General features: G+C 46.0%; 1 pseudogene; it reads right to left on the minus strand.

Annotated features, from left to right (window-relative positions):
• Positions 1–119: 119 nt before the first annotated feature.
• The window catches only part of LOC123490548, a 24,438-nt pseudogene continuing 17,057 nt past the window's right edge, over positions 120–7,500 (minus strand).

Raw genomic sequence — 7,500 nt, forward strand, 5'->3', positions numbered from 1 at the left:
CAGACCCACCTGTGTATCTTTTTTTTTTTTTCCTCCGTGAAGGGTTTAGTGTGGGAAAGAGTAACAGTGGCAGAGTATTCCACTCTTGGCACAACTGATGGTGGCTCCTCCCAGCTCACAGGGTGCGGTAAGGATGGGCGGGCGTGAGCACAGGCAGGGTGAAAACATACTCCTCATCATGCTCATGGGCGTAGAGACACCTGGAGGAGATGGGGGAGGGAGGGGAGGGGAGCGAAAGAAGCAAGCCACACAACAGATTGAGACAGACCTTACAGACAGACAGGGCGAGAGAGAGAAACAGGCTGAAGACAGAGACAGAACAGAGCGAGAGACAGAGAGAAAGGACTGAGACAGACAGACAGACAGGCAGACAGACAGACAGACAAAGAAAGGCAAACGGGAAGAGAGAGAGAAAAGAGAAAAAAAAAAAAGAGAGAGAGAGAGAGAAAGAAAGGAAGAAGAGAAAAGAAGGAGAAAGAAGGAAGGAAGGGAGAACAATAAACACACAGTGCTTTACCTGTCTTACAACCAAGAAGGGCCTACAGCGCACTTAGATCTTCTGCACGGGTGCTGTCAGACCCAGGCCCTGACAGTGAATCTCCAGTGAACTAAAATAATAATTGTTCAAAGGTCAATGTGAACAACAAATAGAAATTATGTCTAGACACTGTTTGCCCTAGAGCACACAAAAAAGAATTACAACCTGCACCTCAGCCCTAAACATCAACACCACAGGTAACTTCCTGGGCTGTGAATGACCTAAGAGACAAGGCAAGAAAGACCTTCTATAACATCCAAAGGAACATAAGACAACAAACTGTACCAGTAGGATCTGGCTAAAAAATACTTCAGTTAAGTTATGAACCCATATGCCCTCTATGAATTTCTGTGAGTGTAGGGTCCCTCATAACCAAGAATTCACAGAAATGGGACAAACACCCAGTTAAGACTCTGCATGCAGAAATTCTGCAAGTAATTACTTTTACAATGGCCTGTGCAAAACCCCAAACAATACATGCAGATCAGTTTGGACTAATACCCCCTAGATTATCAAAATCGAAAATAACAGTTCAAATTCCCTACCCAACCCACTAAAAGGATGCGATGCCCACACATTCCATCTCAGCCTCCTACAGAGGGTGTATAGAAGAGTCCCTCAGCCAGCTCGTCCTTAGGCTCTGTTCACAAACCACAAACAGACACACACAGAGCCTCTGGAACAACAACACAATGATCCTTAGAATTTTTAGCAAACCAAAAAGATAACTATTTGACACACTGGAAAGAATCAGCAAAAAACTAAACAGGTGGAATGCTATCAGCCTAAACAGAAAGTACAGTGTGAGGCTGGTTTTTTGGCACTGTGACTGACCCCTAAGTAAGAAAATCGCCATTGTGCAGACTCGGTGAGCATAGCCTTGCTGTTGAGAGAGGGCTGCCATGGTGAACATAACTCCTCAAAGAGATGACAGGCTGTGTGCCCTCAGCCACAAAAATGAGGTTGGAAACTGAGCTACAATTCAACACTCCTGCCAAATGTGTTATTACATTAAAGACACATATTTCCCACCAGATCACTTTAGACCCCAATAAGCAAATCAATGGTGATAAACTCCCATATCTGTTTGGGTAAATACCGCAGTATTATAATCTGGCGTGATTTGTTAATGATGGTAAAGGTTACGGTAACAGGACTGTATCCTAGTTAATGTGGTAAAGGTTACGGTAACAGGACTGTATCCTAGTTAATGTGGTAAAGGTTACGGTAACAGGACTGTATCCTAGTTAATGTGGTAAAGGTTACGGTAACAGGACTGTCTGGCTACATGTATCCAAAACCCTCTAGTTGAAGATCCTTAAACTGCTACACTCAGGAGCCATATACACTGAATGCACAGAACATTAAGAACACCTTCCCTAATATTGAGTTGCACCTTTTGCCCTCAGAACAGCCTCAATTCATCAGGGCGTGGACTCTAAAAGGTGTCAAAAGCATTCCAAAGGGATGCTGGCCCATGTTTACTCCAATGCTTCCCACAGTTGTGTCAAATTGGCTGGATGTCCTTCGGGTGGTGGACCATTCTTGATACACACGGGGAAACTGTTGAGCTTCTTGACACACTCAAACCGGTTCAAAGGCACTTCAATCTTTTGTCTTGCCTATTCACCCTCTGAATGGCACACATACACAATCCATGTCTCAATTATCTCAACATATTTATTTAACCTGTCTCCTCCCCTTCATCTACTGATTGAAGTGGATTTAACAGGTGACATCAATAAGGGATCATATCTTTCACCTGAGTTCTTAATGTTTTGTCTACTCGGTGTATATTTTACTACACAGTATTATTTGTCACACTACACAACACTACAATATTATACCAGCAGTCACTATGGGCCTTGTGTAAGGGCAGGTTGGACACTGTACATTTCTGGGGCTGTGGTGGCATGATGTAGCCTTGTACTGAGGGAGGAGGCAGGAAGCTCGGCTCTACATTGGCTAGCTCCTCCGCAGCTCTGGCCAGGGCTGCGCTCTGGGGTGCCGCGTTCCATTAGCCTGCTCTGGCCGGGGTGCTGGTGCTCAGGTCTCGGCCATTAGCCTGCTCTGGCGGGGTGCTTCCCATTAGCCTGCTCTGGCCGGGGTGCTCTGCGCTCCATTAGCCTGTCTGCGTTCCATTAGCCTGCTCTGGCCGGGGTGCTCTGCGCTCCATTAGCCTGCTCTGGCCGGTGCTCTGCGTTCCATTAGCCTGCTCTGGCCGGGGTGCTCTTGCTCCATTAGCCTGCTTGGGGTGCTCTCTGCTCTGGCCGTTCCATAGCCTGCTCTGGGGTGCTCTGCGTTCCATTAGCCTGCTCTGGCCGGGGCCATTAGCCTGCTCTGGCCGGGGTGCTCTGTGTTCCATTAGCCTGCTCTGGCCTTCCCTCTTCTCTCAGTCCTGTTACATCCACAGTGTGAGCTGGGCCTTCTCTCTACGGTTTCATCGTTGTCCTGCCCTGGCTGGCCTGGCCCTCTGCTCCGCTCTCTGAGTCCTGTCCTGTCCTGGTCCTCTCCTCTCTGCTCCTCTCTCTGAGTCCTGTCCTGTCCTGGTCCTCTCCTCTCTGCTCCTCTCTCTGAGTCCTGTCCTGTCCTGGTCCTCTCCTCTCTGCTCCCCTCTCTGAGTCCTGTCCTGTCCTGGTCCTCTCCTCTCTGCTCCTCTCTCTGAGTCCTGTCCTGTCCTGGTCCTCTCCTCTCTGCTCCTCTCTCTGAGTCGTGTCCTGGTCCTCTCCTCTCTGCTCCTCTCTCTGAGTCTGTCCTGTCCTGGTCCTCTCCTCTCTGCTCCTCTCTCTGAGTCCTGTCCTGTCCTGGTCCTCTCCTCTCTGCTCCCCTCTCTGAGTCCTGTCCTGTCCTGTCCTGGTCCTCTCTGCTCCTCTCTCTGAGTCCTGTCCTGTCCTGGTCCTCTCCTCTCTTCTCCTCTCTCTGAGTCGTGTCCTGTCCCTCTCCTCTCTTCTCCTCTCTCTGAGTCCTGTCCTGGCTCTCTCCTCTCCTCTCTGTTCTCTGTGTTACATCCACAGCACTGCCCTGGCCTGGCCCTCTCATCTCCCCTCTCTTCTCTCAGTACATTACATAAGAGACAGCTGTCCTGGGTGAAATCTGCTGCGGGCAGAAACCCAGGTCTGACAGATCCACATCTGTTTCCCCAAGACAGGAGGGGGTGGAGGGGTGGAGAGGAGAGGGCCCTGCCTCAGTGCCTTGGTGCCTCGCTGGAGGGGCGGAGGGGGAGAGGGCCCTGCCTCAGTGCCTTGGTGCCTCGCTGAGGGGCGGAGGGGAGAGGGCCCTGCCTCAGTGCCTTGGTGCCTCGCTGGAGGGGGCGGAGGGGGAGAGAGGAGAGGGCCCTGCCTCAGTGCCTTGGTGCCTCGCTGGAGGGGCGGAGGGGGAGAGAGGAGAGGGCCCTGCCTCAGTGCCTTGGTGCCTCGCTGGAGGGGCGGAGGGGGAGAGAAGGAGGGAGGCTAGGGGGGCTAGAGGAGAAGCTTTTCCTCCAGAAGGGTTTGGTCGGTCGGCACGTTGCAGGAAGTGCTCAGTGACTGTCTCTCGGCTCGCTACCCTGGCAGCGCCGTGTGAGGATATGTGAGAAGGCTAGGTCAGCGTTTCTTACTTAGAGTGCCCACATCGCCTGCTGTCACTCATACACACACACACACATGCTTCAGAGAGACATGCCTCCCTTCCCTGCCTGCCTGTGACACAAGGTCGCTGCAAAGGACACTGAGGTTAAACGACATGGTGCATTAGACATCTCCGAGTGATAGACAGTGGCGCCAGGTTGACCACCACAATCCTCTGTCTCTATCAGACCACCAGGTTCACCACCACAATCCTCTGTCTCTATCAGACCACCAGGTTCACCACCACAATCCTCTGTCTCTATCAGACCACCAGGTTCACCACCACAATCCTCTGTCTCTATCAGACCACCAGGTTGACCACCACAATCCTCTGTCTCTATCAGACCACCAGGAAGATGTACTGTGGAATTCCTACCCCAGAGTGTGAATGGTTGTAGTATCTTATTCCAGTTGTGTGGAGAGCTACCTACAGCCTGAGAGCTACCTACAGCCTGAGAGCTACCTACAGCCTGAGAGCTACCTACAGCCTGAGAGCTACCTACAGCCTGAGAGCTACCTACAACCTGAGAGCTACCTACAGCCTGAGAGCTACCTACAGCCTGAGAGCTACCTACAGCCTGAGAGCTACCTACAGCCTGAGCGCTACCTACAGCCTGAGAGCAACCTACAGCCTGAGAGCTACCTACAGCCTGAGAGCTACCTACACAGGCTTAACAGATATGTATAGCCAACTGTGACTGTGGTACTACTAGGTATTAAACAGATATGTATAGCCAACTGTGACTATGGTGCTACTAGGTATTAAACAGATATGTATAGCCAACTGTGACTATGGTGCTACTAGGTATTAAACAGATATGTATAGCCAACTGTGACTATGGTACTACTAGGTATTAAACAGATATGTATAGCCAACTGTGACTATGGTGCTACTAGGTATTAAACAGATATGTATAGCCAACTGTGACTATGGCACTACTAGGTATTAAACAGATATGTATAGCCAACTGTGACTGTGGTACTACTAGGTATTAAACAGATATGTATAGCCAACTGTGACTGTGGTACTACTAGGTATTAAACAGATATGTATAGCCAACTGTGACTATGGTACTACTAGGTATTAAACAGATATGTATAGCCAACTGTGACTATGGTACTACTATGTATTAAACAGATATGTATAGCCAACTGTGACTATGGTACTACTAGGTATTAAACAAATATGTATAGCCAACTGTGACTGTGGTACTACTAGGTATTAAACAGATATGTATAGCCAACTGTGACTGTGGTACTACTAGGTATTAAACAGATATGTATAGCCAACTGTGACTATGGTACTACTAGGTATTAAGTAGCAGATATGCATAGCCAACTGTGACTATGGTGCTACTAGGTATTAAACAGATATGTATAGCCAACTGTGACTATGGTACTACTAGGTATTAAACAGATATGTATAGCCAACTGTGACTATGGTACTACTATGTATTAAACAGATATGTATAGCCAACTGTGACTATGGTACTACTAGGTATTAAACAAATATGTATAGCCAACTGTGACTGTGGTACTACTAGGTATTAAACAGATATGTATAGCCAACTGTGACTGTGGTACTACTAGGTATTAAACAGATATGTATAGCCAACTGTGACTGTGGTACTACTAGGTATTAAACAGATATGTATAGCCAACTGTGACTATGGTACTACTAGGTATTAAACAGATATGTATAGCCAACTGTGACTATGGTACTACTAGGTATTAAACAGATATGTATAGCCAACTGTGACTATGGTACTACTAGGTATTAAACAGATATGTATAGCCAACTGTGACTATGGTACTACTAGGTATTAAACAGATATGTATAGCCAACTGTGACTATGATACTACTATGTATTAAACAGATATGTATAGCCAACTGTCGACTATGGTACTACTAGGTATTAAACAGATATGTATAGCCAACTGTGACTATGGTGCTACTAGGTATTAAACAGATATGTATAGCCAACTGTGACTGTGGTACTACTAGGTATTAAACAGATATGTATAGCCAACTGTGACTATGGTACTACTAGGTATTAAACAGATATGTATAGCCAACTGTGACTGTGGTACTACTAGGTATTAAACAGATATGTATAGCCAACTGTGACTGTGGTACTACTAGGTATTAAACAGATATGTATAGCCAACTGTGACTATGGTACTACTAGGTATTAAACAGATATGTATAGCTAACTGTGACTATGGTACTACTAGGTATTAAACAGATATGTATAGCCAACTGTGATTATGATACTACTATTTATTAAACAGATATGTATAGCCAACTGTGACTATGATACTACTATTTATTAAACAGATATGTATAGCCAACTGTAACTATGGTACTACTAGGTATTAAACAGATATGTATAGCCAACTGTGACTATGGTACTACTAGGTATTAAACAGATATGTATAGCTAACTGTGACTATGGTACTACTAGGTATTAAACAGATATGTATAGCCAACTGTGACTATGAGTTACTACTATTTATTAAACAGATATGTATAGCCAACTGTGACTATGGTACTACTAGGTATTAAACAGATATGTATAGCCAACTGTGACTATGATACTACTATGTATTAAACAGATATGTATAGCCAACTGTGACTATGATACTACTATTTATTAAACAGATATGTATAGCCAACTGTGACTATGGTACTACTAGGTATTAAACAGATATGTATAGCCAACTGTGACTATGGTGCTACTAGGTATTAAACAGATATGTATAGCCAACTGTGACTGTGGTGCTACTAGGTATTAAACAGATATGTATAGCCAACTGTGACTATGGTACTACTAGGTATTAAACAGATATGTATAGCCAACTGTGACTATGGTGCTACTAGGTATTAAACACATCTTAGATTGCTCTTCTCTTTGTTTTGTACTTGTATGGTTTGTAATTCTCAGGTTCATTAAGGTGGTCCCCTGTAGCTCAGTTGGTAGAGCATGGCGCTTGCAACGCCAGGGTTGTGGGTTCATTTCCCACGGGGGGCGAGTATGAAAAATGTATGCACTCACTTAACTGTAAGTCGCTCTGGATAAGAGCGTCTGCTAAATGACTAAAATGTCTTCATCACAATGCTTTAGTTGAGACACAACAACCACAACACACACCACGCACACACACACACATACACACCTCCCCCTCACCATATGTGTTTTCTCTCCTGGTGTCATTAGCATATCTGCTATCACTCAGGGGGGAGAGAACGAGATCATCCTCGTTAGTAATTCATGCTGTTCTAATTACTGAGGGGAGTAATTGGTCGTGAGGCTCAGGATAGCATGAACTCAGAAACTAGTTGAGAATCATTCATTT

The sequence above is a fragment of the Coregonus clupeaformis genome, unplaced genomic scaffold (assembly GCF_020615455.1).
Source record: "Coregonus clupeaformis isolate EN_2021a unplaced genomic scaffold, ASM2061545v1 scaf4127, whole genome shotgun sequence".
In the NCBI taxonomy this organism is placed as follows: Eukaryota; Metazoa; Chordata; class Actinopteri; order Salmoniformes; family Salmonidae; genus Coregonus; species Coregonus clupeaformis.